This window comes from Equus asinus, chromosome 22, assembly GCF_041296235.1.
Source record: "Equus asinus isolate D_3611 breed Donkey chromosome 22, EquAss-T2T_v2, whole genome shotgun sequence".
Classification (NCBI taxonomy): Eukaryota; Metazoa; Chordata; class Mammalia; order Perissodactyla; family Equidae; genus Equus; species Equus asinus.
In genome coordinates this window covers 34402328-34418805 of record NC_091811.1, presented here as the reverse complement: position 1 = coordinate 34418805, position 16478 = coordinate 34402328, and the positions used below count along the sequence as shown (strand labels likewise).

Here is a 16478-nt window from a genome sequence, read left to right as displayed (position 1 = left end):
AGTAAATTTTACGATTTACTAAAGGCCAGTAGTTTTAGATTACTTGTTCTTTATGTCTACAAGTACTATTTTAATTTTTATTAACTTGCAACTCAAATTATTGTCACTTCATTGTAACAGATGGCATTTCATTGGTATAGGACGTTGGTTTTGCTATAGGACCTTTGGTACAGGATTATTGTTCAGATATGCATTTACCAGTTATATGACAAATATCCAGAAGTACGACTTTCTCAATTGCTTCCAATTCCATGTATTTATGTATGTTGTTTTAATCTTCACTGTTGTTTTTTGGTTTCACAATGAAAGAGAAGAAATTTCTCTGTTTACAAGTTTTTTTCATGAGTTATCTGGCTTTAGTGTAAGAAATATTTATGAATAATATATGGTTAATATTAGAACTAAATGATTCAATACATATAAGATAATACACAGGGCCCGGTATGTAGTATTATAAATGTCATACACAAACCCTAACGCATAGTAGGGCTTAATAAAAGATAGCTATGGTGATGGTGGTGATGGTGATGATGATGATAATGATTGTAGAGCATTATATAATCATCAGCGTCAATTTCACATAATGAGTTTGGGGAAAATCAGGTAATTGAGTAAAATCTTTAAAACCTTTAATCTTTTAAATTTGTTTTTTAAATTCCACATATTTTTTTTTCTCCCTAAAATCCCAATACATAGTTGTATATCCTAGTTGTGGGTCATTCTAGTTCTTCTGTGTGGGATGCCTCCACAGCATGGCTTGATGAGTGGTGCCACGTCTGTGCCCAGGATGGAAACCCGCTAACCCTGGGCTGCCAAAGCAGAACATGCAAATGCAAACCTAATCATACAGCCATGGGACCAGCCTCTAAATTCCACATGAATCTTAAATATAAAGCATGAAACTTAACATGTACTCAGCATTAGGTCTCATCAATAGATCCTCAAAAACATGATTGTAAGGGGTTTTTTGCCATTACTGAAAAAATGTGAGACAAATGTATCCAGGATGATGCTACATATTTGTTCTTCTGGATTATCTAAAGCCTAGTCATATATCAAGTCAGACCACCACACCTCGGCTTTTATTTTAGCATTTATTGCATGTGTTGACAGTATGAATTTCGCTGCCCATGATTTATCAGTATATGATGAGCTTTAAGGAATTATCTTTCTTAAACCCAAATGGCCGTATAAAGATTTTTGTACTTTTTAAAAGACTGTTATTGAAGACACTACAAATTCAGTCCTGTCTTTTAAATAAAGATTCATTTGAAAACAAGCACTTTTGGTTCCTAGTCAGGACTAGGAAAATTTTTGTTTGAGAATATAAATTTCTTTTACATTGTAACCTCTATCCCGGACTCTGTACATACACATCCAAATGGCTACTTGGCGGCTCCGCTTGGGGCATGTAAGTGAGCCCCAGATGTACCCCACACACCTGCTTCCCTAGGAGTTGTCCCTGGCTCAGTTAAAGACAAATCCATTCTTCCCACTGCTCAGACCCCAAACCTTCCTTCATCCTTGACTCCTCTCTTTCACATATACTCCGCCTAATGCCTTAGCAAAACCCTGTCAGCACTACCTTCAAAATATTTACAGGATCTGACCACCTCTCCTCATCTCCACTATTTCTAGTCTGGTCCAAGCCACCATCATTTCTGCTTGTGGCCCTTGCCTTCTAACTGGACTCCTACCTTTGTCTGTCTTCACTGTATTTTCATATGGCAGCCAGGGTGAGCCCTTGAAATGTAAATCAGATTAGTCAGATTATGCCCTTCTCTGTTTAGGACCTTCCAATGGCTTACTTCCTCTGGGGAGTCCTTACTATGACCCTCAAGGAGCGCAGTCAGCTCCCCCTGCCAGCCTGACTTTATCTTCTACTACTCTCCCACTCACTCACCCTCCAGCCATACTGCCCATAGCTCTTTCTTGAACATGCCGTGCACTGCCTTTCTTAGGGCCTGTGCGATTCTGTAAGGTTCCCTCTGCCTGCAGTGCTCTTGCTCCAATACCGCATGACTCATTCCAGCACTTTCTTCAGGTCTTGACTCAGATGGTACCTTCTCAGTGAGGCCCTTCCTTCTACTCTATCTAAAATTGCATATGGCCCTGCCATAAACACTTTCTATTGTGCCTTGCTTTAATTTTTCTCCTTAGCACTTACCTAACATAGTATATAGCTCTTCATTTATCTTGTTGACTTTTTCTCTCTCTGAGTAGAATATTAGCTGCATGAGGGCAAAGAACTTGGTCGTTTTGTTTACTGCTCTATCTCTAGAGCCCAAGATAGTTCCTGGCAAATGGAGACGTTCAATAAATATATGTTGAATAAATGAATAATTCAAAGTTGACTTTGGCTCGTATTCAGTATTTATGGCCAGATAAGTCATAAATAATTCACATTGCTTTCTTCTTGAAGTCCATGTAGGCATCTTTGAGGTTACAGTCAAATTCTTACCAAGTTATTTTTTTCATTCCTACTCTTCCTGAAGTATCTGTCTGCTATGATAACATCTATCACGTCCCCATTAATTAACAACGAGTCTTTTGTATTTACTTATTCAACATTTTTTGAACACCAAACTGTGTGCTGGTCACTGTACAAGGTTCTTAAGAGACATGATCCACCTTTTTAAGGACACTTCCAACTTAGTAAGGCAAGACTAACAAATAACCCATATAGAAGGGACTTTTTTCATGTATAAGAGAGGGCTGTTTCAAGAGGGATTTATAAAATACCCAACTGAGATTTTTCAGAAATATATGCTCTCATCCCATCCACTGGCTATAAGTTGGAGTACATGACGTGAGTATTTTAAAAAAGATTTTCTAAGTGACTTCATTAATCCACACATCTGCCATTAAGAACCACTGATTTAATAGTCACGCATGTATGTATTGTGCTTCCAGACAGACAAACACAACTTACACCTTATTTATCAGGGCCGGCCTTGTACACTCGTGCTGTAATTGAAAGTTCCCTAACTTAAAGAAACATGTCCGAATCTATCAACTTTCGGGTAACAACACAATGTATTAATACTAAAAATAAACATACGTATTTAATTATACTTGTTTCCTCCTTATGAAACAGGATGTTTCGGTTGCTTGTTTGTTTGGATTTTTTTAGTTTGTAAGAGTAAAGCTGCCGCTTGATCTGCAGTAGTGTCTGGCTTTTTGGGCATTTGTTGTGGCCGTGCTGCCCTTTTGCCATTTGTAGCTGAATGAGCATCTGTGTACTTCCCGAGATACGGTTCTCAACCCAGTAATGCATGCCTCCCACAGGCGAGACTGCTCTTGTGTGTTCTATTTGTGATTGCCACCTCACATAAAAATTACGCTAGTGCAAAGTCTGAAGACTAATTTTCTCAGTCCAGTGCATACTGCCCTATAGATGCCCCCACCTTGGGAGTTTTACTTGTTTTGAACTTCAGGGGAAATTTCAGGGCCTTTTCTTTCTGATTAGTTGCTTGTTACTGAACAAACTTAGAAATACAAAACTCTTACTGTATTATCCTCATTCATCTTTGTATTTGGGTAAAGATGGACATGTGGTCTAAACAATTTGATATCATCATTTTGACCTTAGCCATCATATTCTTTGGTTTTCCTCAGTTTACTCTCTTGTGCATTCTATTTTCCTTTTTAAAAATATGTCAAGAGCATGGGACAATTAAAAATACTTGCCCTTGAAAAGAAAAGCTCCAGGAGTCTCAGTTTGGGAATGGGGTTTATCTCTGGATTCTGTGAGCTGGGTGCACGCTAATTTACCAGTGTTGGAACCAAATGGGTTGAAAATCGTTGTTTTCCCACCAGATGGGTTATTTTAAAATATCACAAAACTTCTGAGGTTATTTACATTACAAATGTGCTTCTTCGCACACATCAAGAATTGAGTACCATGTTTTGACAGTAACTCCTTTATGAAATTATATGTTGCGCAAGTGGAGTAAAATTCAAGTCATTCTCTAGGGAGCAGGCTTATGAATCTGGATGAGGTCACACCTCTTTAAAGATGCAGTTTGATAATCCGACATCAAAACAAAGGAATTCTGTTAATCCTCTCACAAAAGTGCAAATTGCTAATCAGATCCCTGGGCTGGGCTGGCAGCTTGGTAAACAATGAGCTTGGCAGAAGAGCAACTTTGGGCGGATAGATAGCTGAGAAGCTTGGGGTACCAACTTTGCCCCTGTGTTAGCCCAGTTGGGCCTGTTGTTTTGAAACGATTATATGTGTCAATGGAGGTGGTTCTTGGAGTGATTGTGTTCTTGTGCTTTTCTCCTTCAATGTTAATGATGATGCAAATCAATCTTCCTGTCTTTCATTTCACTTCACTCGTGTATAGGCTACTAGGCCCCTATATTCTTTTCACTTGGATGCATGTGTCTTTTGAATTTCATTACACATTCCTCTACAAGCCCAGAGGGTTTTCCTTCCTTCCCATAAATAGTGTGGTGGTATTTGAAAAAGGAAGAATAAATCCTAACCCAAATGAAAAAAGAATTTTCTTCTGGAAGGTGTAATAGTTAGAATTCTTTTTTTTGTACATGATCAAACCCAATTTAGGCAGCTTAAGAGGTAAAGCTGGAATTTGTTGGGTAAAGGAATACAAGGAAGGCAAATAACCAGATTGCAGGGAGGCAGGAATGTAGATGGACCTCAGGAACAGCTGGAACCAAGGAGTCATACTCGGCCATATACCATACTTGAACTCGGCCGGGGCTTCATACTTTCCCTTGTCTCCATGTCACTTTGGATGTCAACTTGATTCTTGCTGCAATAGAGATTTCTCCATATGGAAGGAAAGGTCACCATTGATGACAGCACTGGAATTTTACAGCTTGCTGCTTTTTCCATTCTGCTTAAACATCTCAGGGAAGCACTCTGATTTGGCTCCACTTAGATCAGATGCTTGCCCCAGACCAAATCCTATGTATATAACTTCATATTTGTCAGAGTGTAGAAAGTGCTTGCTATTTGTCTTACTCTGTCTTCTTTGGACTTCATGAACTATATAATCAGCCTGAAAAATTCTATGACCTGATGATCGTGTTAGCATGGAGAATTATTTTGCACATCTCATCACCACTCTTAACTCTCGCTCTAGTTGACCCTCTTGGCATTTCCAACTTTCACCCAAATGTGACTGAGTCAACTTGAAAGTGAAAAATACAACTTCTTCATTCTAAAAGGGGCTTTCATTGAGAGAGTGCATTATTTTGAATACTTCCAGCTAGTTGTGTGACTCCTGTAAAGACAGCATTTGTAAATTATTTGGGTGCAATGTGTACGTTGACAAGGGGTGAAAATTATAGTGTTGGTTCTGGAGCCGTCTTCCAATAGGGTCAGAGCTGTGTGCTTCTGCTGCAGTACAGTATGGGCCGCAGTCAGATGAATGATATAGTACACGACAAATCTACATGTGAAAGAGGAGAAACGTGTCAAAGGTAGAGGTTTGGGGTAGAGGCTGCCCCGGTGGGGCCGTGCTACCCACAGCCAAAGCTTTCTGAATAAGAGCACTGTCTTTTTAAAAGCAATAGGGGGTGAGGACTGAGGGAGCGCTCGCAGCGGTAAGTATAACACAGCTGTGCTCTGTTTATGCTTCGGCTACAATAAAAAAGCTATAAAATGTGAGATGTCATAGCTCCACTTTGCTTTATTTATACTATTTCCTCTGAGCTCTGTCACACTGCACATTCATCTGCTAAGTTGCAGCAAGAATGGAGATTAAAATATCACAGCTCAAAATAGGAGTCAAGCGGAAGGAGATTCATCATAGCCCTATTAAAAATATGTAAATATGGGAATGAAGTCATTTTAAAGCTATACAGCGCTCCTCCTTTATGAGTTAAGATCCCTTGAGCAAGTGGTGGGCTGGGCAAAGGATAGAGCAAGGGTGCTTGTTTGCCATTTCTTCTACCCATGGAAATTCTTTTAAGATTAAAGACTGTTAGAATTGCAAATTACACATGTTTTCCTATAATCACGCCTTAGTTAATAATGGCAGGAAATCTAATGCAAAACAAGACAACAAAAGATTTGGTAATTAAAGTTTATATATTGTTCACTTGGTTAGGATTATTAAAAATAAGATATGAAATCTCCTTCTTGGCCTCAGCTATTAATGAATCCTTGAGAACTCTCCAGAAGTATCTCTAGGTAGGAAAGTTCCAAGAAGGAAATTGAGACTTGGAGGCATGTTCTGGCTTTCCAAAATCCAGTGGCTAATGGCAAAGCCGAGACTGGAAGCTAGGACACCTCCCTAAAACTTTGCTAGTAAATTACTTCTTTTAGCATTTCCTATATCTCTAGTCCTGACAGAGCTTGACTGTATGGTGCGCTTAGGAGAGTAAGGAGTAGAATTTTTGGGTGGAAGTCTGGAATATCTCAAATGGTATTAGTAAGACTTTCATGCTCTCTTCTGCGTGCTGCTGATGTTTTGGCCTCCTTATTTTCCAAGTGTGCTATTGTAGCAATAATAAAGACCAACACTTATTAAGTACTTACTGGATACCAGGAATGGTTCTCTGTGTTTTATATGTATTAATTCTTTTAATTCTCACGACAGCCCTATGTAGTAGGCATTATTACTCACATTTTACAGATGGGGAAACTGAGGCATAAGATCACACAGCTAGCGAGTGAGAACAGGAATTCAAACTGAGCAGTCTGGCTTCAGAGCCTGCACTCTCAACCACTATTGCCTTTCCAAAGGATTAGAAAAACACTAGAAAGAGCTCTTGGCCGAAAAAGAGGAGAACTAGTTGCAGGCAGTCCTTCCATTACCCTGGGAAACTAATTTTCCTCACTGTAGAATGAAATGAAGAAATGATTCTGTCCCTTCCAGTTTCAACTTTGCACGCATCTATATACCTCATGAAAATAAATTTTTTGAGCAAGAACTTTTTTCTGCATTCTTTTTTAACTTTATTTTCAGAAATGGTTATGTTAAACATTTTGGATATACAGTGATTCTAGAATTTCTTTTGTCCTGCACTTTTCACTATGTTTTGGTTAAATTCTTTTTTTTTCCCCCTGAGGAAGATTAGCCCTGAGCTAACTGCTGCCAATCCTCTTGTTTTTGCTGAGGAAGACTGGCCCTGAGCTAACATCCGTGCCCATCTTCCTCTACTTTATATGTGGGACGTCTACCACAGCGTGGCTTTTACCAAGCAGTGCCATGTCCGCACCCGGGATCCGAACCGGCCAACCCTGGGCTGCCAAGAAGCTGAACGCACGAACATAACCGCTGTGCCACCGGGCTGGCCCTGGTTAAATTCTTTTGGTTGCAATTAATAGGAGTATCACAGCTGGCTAAAGATCTTCTCGCTGTGTGACCTTGAGCACATTTTTTAATCTCTTCTGCCAGTTTTTTCATCTGTAAAATGGGTGTTGTGAAAATACCTCTCCCATAGAGTTGTTGTGGGAGTTAAGCCAGATATGACACAAAAAGCACTAAGCATGGCGCCTGCTGCTAGTAACTGCTGTAAAATATCAAAGTGTTTGATTATGATTACTACTGATCACCCGAGTCTCATGTAACATCTCTGTCTCTCACTCCTTATGCTACCAGTTCTCCTATTGTGATTGGAAATCATTTAATCTTTTTGTGCCTGCATTCATGAAGGAGAAAGGTTAAAGTTCTATCAAAAGTACTATCTAATTGAGGTAGAAATATTAGCGTGGGGTAGAACTTTGGAAATTGCATAGGCCCCCCTTTAATGTGATGAATATAATACCCTGAAAGATTGAGTGACTTGTCTGACGCTCAACCAGCTGGTAGAGCATGGAGGGAAAGCCTACAGACCTTAACATGGTTTCCAGTGTCACACTGCTACCTACGGAGTTATTAAATAGCACACGTGAAGCTTCTTGAAATTTGTAAAAGGAACCACAACGCACGTCGTGAGGATTTAAGTTAGGCAAATTGCTAGAGCATCTCAGATTTATAGCAATTGAAGATTTAAATCATGTATCTTTTTGGCGGACTTCACAAGAGGACTTTAGGAAATATGCTTTCGGCTGGCAGGGAGTACTAGTGGTCATCTTTCTTTTTGACTCTTAAGAAATTGATGTTCTGGTTCCTTTTGTCTGTTGAGTGGCATAACGTGATTTTCAATAGTATGAGAAGAAGTGTACCTGCTTAGGGAAGGTATAAAGGGATAAAGAAAAAAGATTTTTTTATAGCAATTTGAGTAATTTAAATAGGGAAATAATCTGATAAAACATTGTAATAATTTTTGACACATCTAGTTGGTTCAAAATTTATCCACTTCTACTCTAATATACAAAGAAAAATGAGCTGTTTCCCTAATGTATTCTTGCTCCTGAGTCCATACTCTACTGGGCAGATTGGAAGGTAGTAAAAAGTGAACCCAAAATAGCACAAAATAACTCAGTGTCTTCACTATCAAATCATTTCTTTCTGGTTGTTACTTTCTCAGTTTCCGCATCCAGGCTGGGGACTAGGGTGGGTGGGGTGAGAGGTACCGTGGGTGTAAAATGTCAGGAGGCTCCCCTCTCAGGTGGCACCCCTGCACTTAGACAACCCTGAGAGGGCTGCCTCCTTTCATTTTGTGCCCTCCCAGGTGCCTCACAAGCCTCACCTTCGTGCTGGCTCTGCCCCTCTCCCCACTAAAGAAACTATCTTTGAGGAGTTTTTGTATCATTGTGGCTGGGTTGGAGGGGAATGTGGAGTATCACATTTGTGCGTGCTGGCCTCGGGGTTGTCCTCTGTATCCTTCCTGCTTCCGCCTTCTGATAGTGTCTCTACTGGTGGGGGCCTCTGTTCTTGCTGATGTAATTGGCACCCCTGGATTTTGAGCCAGGACAGCTGCTACTGACCTACCATGCCCTTGAAGTTGAGGTCCCTCTTCGTTTCACTATCCCAGGGCTTTCCCAGTCTTTCTCTGTGTTGTGCTTGCCTGTGTGTGTGTGTGTGTGTGTGTGTTTGTGTGTGTGTGTGTCTGTGTGTTGGGGAGGGAGAGGATGGAACAGAGCACAGAAATTTTCAGGTTCCTTGCACATGCATACAACCTGTGAGGAATAACCAATTTTGGCTCAATCTATCTGGCACCTTCCCTCACCAGTGTTTGTTTTGTTTTGTTTTGTGGTGAGGAAGATTGGCCCTGAGCTAACGTCTGTGCCAATCTTCCTCCACTTTGTATGAGGGATGCTGCCACAGCATGGCTTGTTGAGAAGTGCATAGGTCTGTACTCAGGGTCCAAACCTGTGAACCCTGGGCCGCCAAAGCAGAGCACACGAACTTAACCACTATGCCAATGGGCTGGCCCTATCACCAGTGTTTTTTTAATTTCTCCCTCACTAGGTTAGATGAACACAAGACTTACAACAAGGATTCCCTGAGAGGTCTGCGACCTCTCCCATCCCCTCCCTAACAAGTAATGTCCAGGAAAGTGAACTGTCAACCCACAGGCCCTTAGATTCCTTTATCCAGCTGACGTTCTCCAGCCCCTCCTCCTTACAGGTTAAATACCAAGATATGGGGAAAGCCTGGCCCCTGCCTCTGACTTCTGCCTCTCTCCTCGCCCTAGACTTCTCTCGCTTCCTCCCTGGGTACATGAGAGTTCCCACACAGCCCCATCTGTTTAGGATCCACATTTTGCTTTTTCACCTGGAAATGTTTTGGAAATCTTTACACTGCTTAAATTCTGTCATTCAAGATTGGTTGCCTCGCTAAGTAAGCTGATTAAGAGCCCCTTTGTTCTAGATAGTAGCTGACCTCCCGCCTTGTAAACCGGGGTGTCTGCTCTGGGCCAGACCTCCAGGAGCTCATGATCGACATAGAGGGTATGAGGGTAAAGAAGAGTTATCATCACACATACCTGAGACATGTGAAGTAGCACAGGTTATTTCATGGGCTCTCATTCCTTACCTTCCAGCCTAGTTCCTACTCTCAACTTAGAATACTCTCCCTTTGTTATTTGCATATCCTATCCTAAAGCAGCGTTTAGGTCCAAGTTCAGCTTCTCCCAAAGGACCTACCCATTCATAATCTCTTAGTGTCTCTAAGAATTTGAGGTGCGCGTACTTCCTGAGTTATGGAGGATGCAGACGCGCAATCCCATCCACTGTGGTAACTTTTATTATATGATTGGGTATGGTATTTTATGGAAGCACAGAGAAGGAGTGCCTCATTTTGCCAGGGAGGATCAAAGGTGATTCCCAGAGGAGTGAACACCAAGTTAGGAGATAAAGATAAATCATAGTCCTGTAGTTGGACAAGATGGGAAGTATGTTTTTGAAAGAGCAAATCTCATTGAAGAGCAGGCCCTTGTCTATCATAGTTACCTTTGTCTCCCTAGCGTAGATCTTAGCATATTGTACACACTTAAATATTTATTGCATCACCGAATGACTGACTTTTTCTTGAAGGCTGTTAAAGTTGGTCATTTTGAGCAGGAGTACAACTTGATAAGATTTATGTTTTATAAATAATAGTACAGCAACATTGTAGTAAGTGAGTCAAAAGGTAGTGAGGCAGGGAGCCTTTGTAGTCGCATGCTCCACGAAGACTCCTGGGAGAGACGCCTGTCAAGTGACCCCCAATCTCACTGCAGATGCTTCGAGATTATGTTAGAGAACACGTCACTCCACGGCCTCCACCAAAACCTAAAGACAATAAGAATATATAATGTCATAAGCATTTAGAGGCCATTATTCTTGAGAATTGAGTTTTTAGAATAAAGTTGTCATTGAAAGGTATAAAAAAGTGCACTGCTACTTTAATAATGTAGGGCACAGAGGAAGCAGGTTGATGGTTGATATGTACAATGGTTGTTTCATTGAATTCGTACCTTCCAAATAGATTCTAGTTGGTGCTGTATCATCTAATTAATTTAAACACATTTATGGGGTGTGCATTATATCTCAGGTGCTGTGCTGGCCACTGGTGACCCAAAGATGATGATAAATATGTTCCTGCCCACGAGGAGCTAGCGATCCATTGGGGTATGTAAAGTGTTTATTATTTTTAAGATTGTTTGTTTTAAGCAAAATAGAGAAAGCTAAATACATAAGAAATATTTTGTATATTAATGTTGCAAGCATTTGGAACAATTTTTTTTTGACTAGATTAGCTAATGCTAAAGAAAATTGCTGATTTGGAGATTGTTGTTAATATGCCCAAATCAAATAATTAAACTCAGGTTCAACCTATTATAGATTCTGTATTAGGAGAGTTTTTGTGTGTGTGTTTGAGGAAGATTGGCCCTGAGCTAACAGCTGTTGCCAATCTTCCTCTTTTTGCTTGAGGAAGATTCACCCTGAGCTAACATCCATGCCAGTCTTCCTCTATTTTTGTTGTGTGGGATGCTGCTAAAGCATGGCTTGATGAGCAGTGTGTAGGTCTTCACCTGGGACCTGAACCTGTGTACCCCAGGCCACTGAAGCGGAGTGCATGAACTTAACCACTGTGCCACTAGGCTGGCCCCTAGGATAGATGTTTTTAAAAAGTTAAACAACTCCAGAAAAAAACCAAAGCACTGAGATTTGTGTATATGTCCTACTTACAATAGTAAATGATGACAAATGAAGGGAGAATAGGATTGCTAACACATCACACATAGCAACAATGTATGTTTCTTCTTCACACTTACAACATTGACTACTCTACTTTTTATTGGTTACTTTAGTGATCATTGTTATCTTTCATCCTCTCCTACTTCATTGATTTCTCCAACTGAGCAAAGTCTATATTGAGATAAAATAGGACTCCTTGTTTAGTTAATGTTAATTTTTGGCAAATATGTATTTTATTTAAGTAATTTTATTTAGGTTATTGTTTATAATAGTCTGTGCTTACAATAAACCATGCTGGGAGTATCCCTGAAGAATTAAATATAAATGCAGTAAATATAAATACGAAGTATTACATTCTAATGATACTTTATATATTTTATAGCATGATATAGAATAGAATTAGAGAATAAAATTATAAATTTAAGTGAACTTGATGTCCAGTAGTTTATACTGATGGTAAACAGCCCTAATAGCAATATATTTGGACCTATTTAATAAGTGTATTAACATGCTATCTAGATTAAACATTATAACTGCTGAGGGTGTAGTTGTGATCATTTTAAAATGTGAGCAAACCAAGAAAGAGGATGTCCTTTGCCTTGGCAATATGATTTTAATTTTTAAAAGCATTTAATTTCATAAACCATATCCATCATCTTTGCATAGATAAATGTTGTGGCAATTTTTTGAATGAACCTCTTGGTTCCCTAAAGAAATTATGGATATGCCATAAATTTACAAATGAAAGGCCATTCATCAGAGTTATAAATATGGGTGGTTCTAGTGCTGATGCCCGTGTAAACTTAAAGTGGTTTTGTATCTATCGGCTTTTGTGTATAGTTAGTATGGCAAAAGGATATAGATATCGTCATACTTACATGGTGTCATAACATTGGCAAAGTGGTGAGAACGACATGCAATATTTTTTGAATAGCATGGCATTTTCTTGAATTACTGCCGACAATAGAACATAAATCAACCTTGATGATGGATATTCCAAAGATGTTTATTAATCTATTCATTTAATCTAAAATACTCAGTCTTGGCATTATAGAGCCAGTTCAAAGGAAATGACAAGTGATTCTAAGCCCCAGCAGTTACTTGTAGGGGCCCCATAATTATGTCAGCTAACTTTGGTTGGAAAGGAGATTAAAATGCATAAAAATCCTTTCTTCCTATCTATGCTAAAGATATTTGCTTAACTAAAACATGTTTTCTTGTATGTGTCTAATCAAAATCTCAATTGGTTCCACCGTTGATGAAGTTTACTACATAGCTCTCTATTTGAATCTTCATTTTTTTGTTTTTTTGTTGAGGAAGATTCGCCCTGAGCTAACATCTGTTGCCAGTCTTCCTCTTTTTTTTTCTTGGTTGAGAAAGATTAGCCTTGAGCTAACGTCTGTGCCAATCTTTCTCTTCTTTGTATGTGGGATGCCTCCACGGCAGGGCTGATGAGTGGAGTAGGTCCATACCCAGATCTTAACCCGTGAACCTGGGCTGCAGAAGTGGAGCGCACACAACTCTTAACCACTCGGCCATGGGCCGGCCCCTGGATCTTCAGTTTTTAAAGTCTGTCGTCTTCCCTCTGTCTCTCCTTTCATCCTTCCCTCACTTTCTCCTCCTCCCCCTCAACTGTAAAAATAATCCTGCACTGTGTAAACTTTGCCTGAAAAGGACTGAATCTGACCAAATTTCTGTGTACCAAATTAAGAAATAGCATATGGCATATGATTTTGACCATACATGATGAGATTAAAGACAGGTAGGATGGACAGAAATAAAGAGAGCGAGATTTATATTAGATAGGAAAGGTCAGAGAAAGTCAGTAGCAGTTAAGCTGAGGAAGTAGGAGGCAGCTATGCAAATGTTGTGGAGTGTGGTATGAATGTGCAATGTGTGTGCCTGTATATCTGTGTTACTTATTTATTGAAATATGGAAAGTCTGGGCACAGAACTAACTTCTGGATTAAAATAATGGAAGCGGGACTCAATTTCTGTCCATCTCTCAGCTTCCACTAATACAGCTTCAGTGTTTGGCTTCATTTGGAAGCAAGATGGTGGCAGTAGCATTGTTTCAACTATAACATCCTCTCAGGCTTCAGATCAAACAGGAAAAAGAGAGTCTGTTTCCCAGAAGCCTATAAAAAGTATCTTTGTGCTAATTCGTTTTGATTAGATCATACACTAATCCTGTGTATGACCTCTCTTGGAGCAGGAGATAGAGCCAACTTCGTCATTTTTCATAGACTAGGCATTAGGATTGTATCCCAGAGGCAAACGGGGCACTGTTAACATAAGGAGGGTGCATGGATGCTATGTAGCAAAAAAGAATGGTTTGCTGCCAGAAAAATCAAAATAGGTACATCCACATGAAATTTGGCATATAATTCCAGAAACCTGTAGATTTCCCAGCAATCCATGGATTCTGGGTTAAGAAACTCTAAAAGTGAAATCGAATCAATGCCTTCTAGAACAAACAAAAAGCAACATTGATTACCATGTCATCTAGGGAAATGAGTTGCTACTGGGGTTATTTCCTGAATAAAAAGCAAAATGAGTTATCATCCTTAACTAGTTGTTTAAATGATAATATCAAAATAAGAATGAAAAAGAAGTTATATTTTCTTGTTAGCTAAAGTGGAAATGAGTGGTTCATCTTGAAGATGTTTCTTTAACTATTATTTTGTGTAAGGAAAAGAGGCAGAATCTTTTATTTAAGATGAGAAGTTTATACTGACAACATTAGAAAACTTCCATTAGGAAAAAAAGAAGTCATTTTTCATTGTTGGTGTTCTACAACTTTTATTGCTATGGGAGCCCGTGTTTATATATATTCTAAATCCCTTCAATGTAGTCAGTTCAGTTAAAGAAGTATTAATTGGGACCAGCCAGTACTGAGGTGGTTGAAATTGCATGCTCTGCTTCGGCGGTCTCAGGTTTGCAGGTTTGGATCCTGGGCACAGATCTACACACTGCTCATCAAGCCATGCTGTGGCGGCATCCCACATACAAAATAGAGGAAGATTGGCATGGATGTTAGCTCAGGGTGAATCTTCCTCAAGCAAAAAGAGGAAGATTGGCAACAGATGTTAGCTCAGGGCTGATCTTCCTCACCAAAAGAAAAAAAAATAAGGTACTAATCATGTCTTGGAAAAGGAAATCTTTTTTGAGAATTGGCCTAAACTGCCTGTTGATTTGCTGAGTTTCTTTTTCTTTTTAACCATATTTTATTTTGGAACATGTTAGTGAAGTCAGTTATTTTCTTAAAAATTATTTTTAATTGAGAAATCTAGAGAGAGTTGGTGGAAAACATAGGTCAATCATAAGAAAATATGGATACTTTATAAATTTCTGCATAGCAATTGTGTATTTTTCATTAATTTTGGGAGGAAAACCTTTTAACAATGTGAAGACTTAAGTAGCAATCGCCGAGATAGCAGTCATAATTACACTTTATTTTTACATAGATGTCTCAGTTTATTGACAAGATGAAGGAGTTAGCCTGGAATTTTAAGTTCCTTCACTGAGTACAAGAGTTTTTCTTCTTAAGTGAATCAAAATGCCACTCAAAAATGGAAAAGAATTTCGTGGTTACCAGATATTTTTAGAGAATAAACATGTTAAATTGAGAGATTCACTGTGTCACCTTGTCTTTCTTCACACAAACAAAAGCCTTCTGAAATTCACACTGTTCCTCATGAATGGGTAAGCTTTTTAACCAAAGTCTTCTATTTATGACTAAAGTAAGTTGTCACTGCTTCTTAAGTTTAATACTCTCTGTTGTAAAGAAGTCCATCATATTTTTTCCCTACCAATTAATACCACTGAAATACAGCTATTTTGGAGGATACCCAGCTTTCAGAATATTTCTACAAAAGCCATTGTATAAATGACTTTCTAGATTAACACGTTATTTTTTAAAAAAACTTCTCCCCAGGAGTCAGCCCACTGGTGTAGTGCTGAAGTTCGCAGCCTCTGCTTCAGTGGCCAAGGGTTCACAGGTCTGGATACCAGGTGTGGACCTACACACTGCTCATCAAGCCATGCTGTAGCAGCATCCCACATACAAAAAACAGAGGAAGATTGGCATGGATGTTAGCTCAGGGTGAACCTTCCTCAAGCAAAAAGAGGAAGATTGGCAACAGATGTTAGCTCAGGGCCAATCTTCCTCATCAAGAAAAAAAAAGCTTCTCCTCCAAACCTCCATTTACCACAAGTTCTCGCTTCAATTGAGAAGTTCATGGATCTGTTATCACTGTGTGTGTGTATGGCTTTTGTTTTGATTTCTAGATTCCAACCTGTCTTTACACAGTGTCAGTTATCTGTGACTAGGAAGCAGCATATAGTTCTTCAGTGAATACTGGTTTACAGATTTTCTTGCTATACATTTCTTTCCGTTTTTCAGGTTCAATTTTAGTTTTTACCAAGATAGGGAATTGCTACTCTACATAATAATAGTAGTCATAGAATTTGAAGGCGATGTGAGTTTTTTAAAGAACAAACCTGTTTTTATATATAAGAAAAATGTGATTCTTACATTTTGGCTAAAAGAAATCAATGAATATTTTTAAGGCTGTGAGTTAAGGCAGGAAGAACATATCACTTCTGTAATCCTTTCTAAAGACAGAAGATAGAGGACCAAAATATTGGAAGAAAAATCCAAGCTGTATTTTTCTCATATGATCTGCAATTCAGCTGTGTAGGTGTGAGCTTCAGATAAGATTAAGTGCTTTTACAGATGTGAACTGTCGAAACCTTCCCTATTATTATTAGGGGCTTTTTAGGGAGAAGAAATGAGTTTAGTCCAAGACCTCAAAGCATAGACTTTTAAAGACAGCTGCCTTTCTGAATAGGGGACGGACCGCAAAGTAAACAGGAGAGAAAATCCACAGACACACTTGAGTTCCACTTTAGGGCTCTTGGTAACTGTGGT

General features: G+C 39.2%; 1 protein-coding gene across 11 annotated transcripts in view; it reads left to right on the top strand.

Moving 5' to 3' along the window:
- Nucleotides 1–16478, top strand: part of SOX5 (SRY-box transcription factor 5) — a 951808-nt gene that overhangs the window by 155909 nt on the left and 779421 nt on the right. For all 11 annotated transcript variants that reach the window (XM_070494048.1, XM_070494061.1, XM_070494052.1 and 8 more), the window contains one exon: nucleotides 10899–10975. The gene's annotated coding sequence lies outside the window, so the exon portion shown is untranslated. The remainder of the gene's footprint in view (nucleotides 1–10898; nucleotides 10976–16478) is intronic.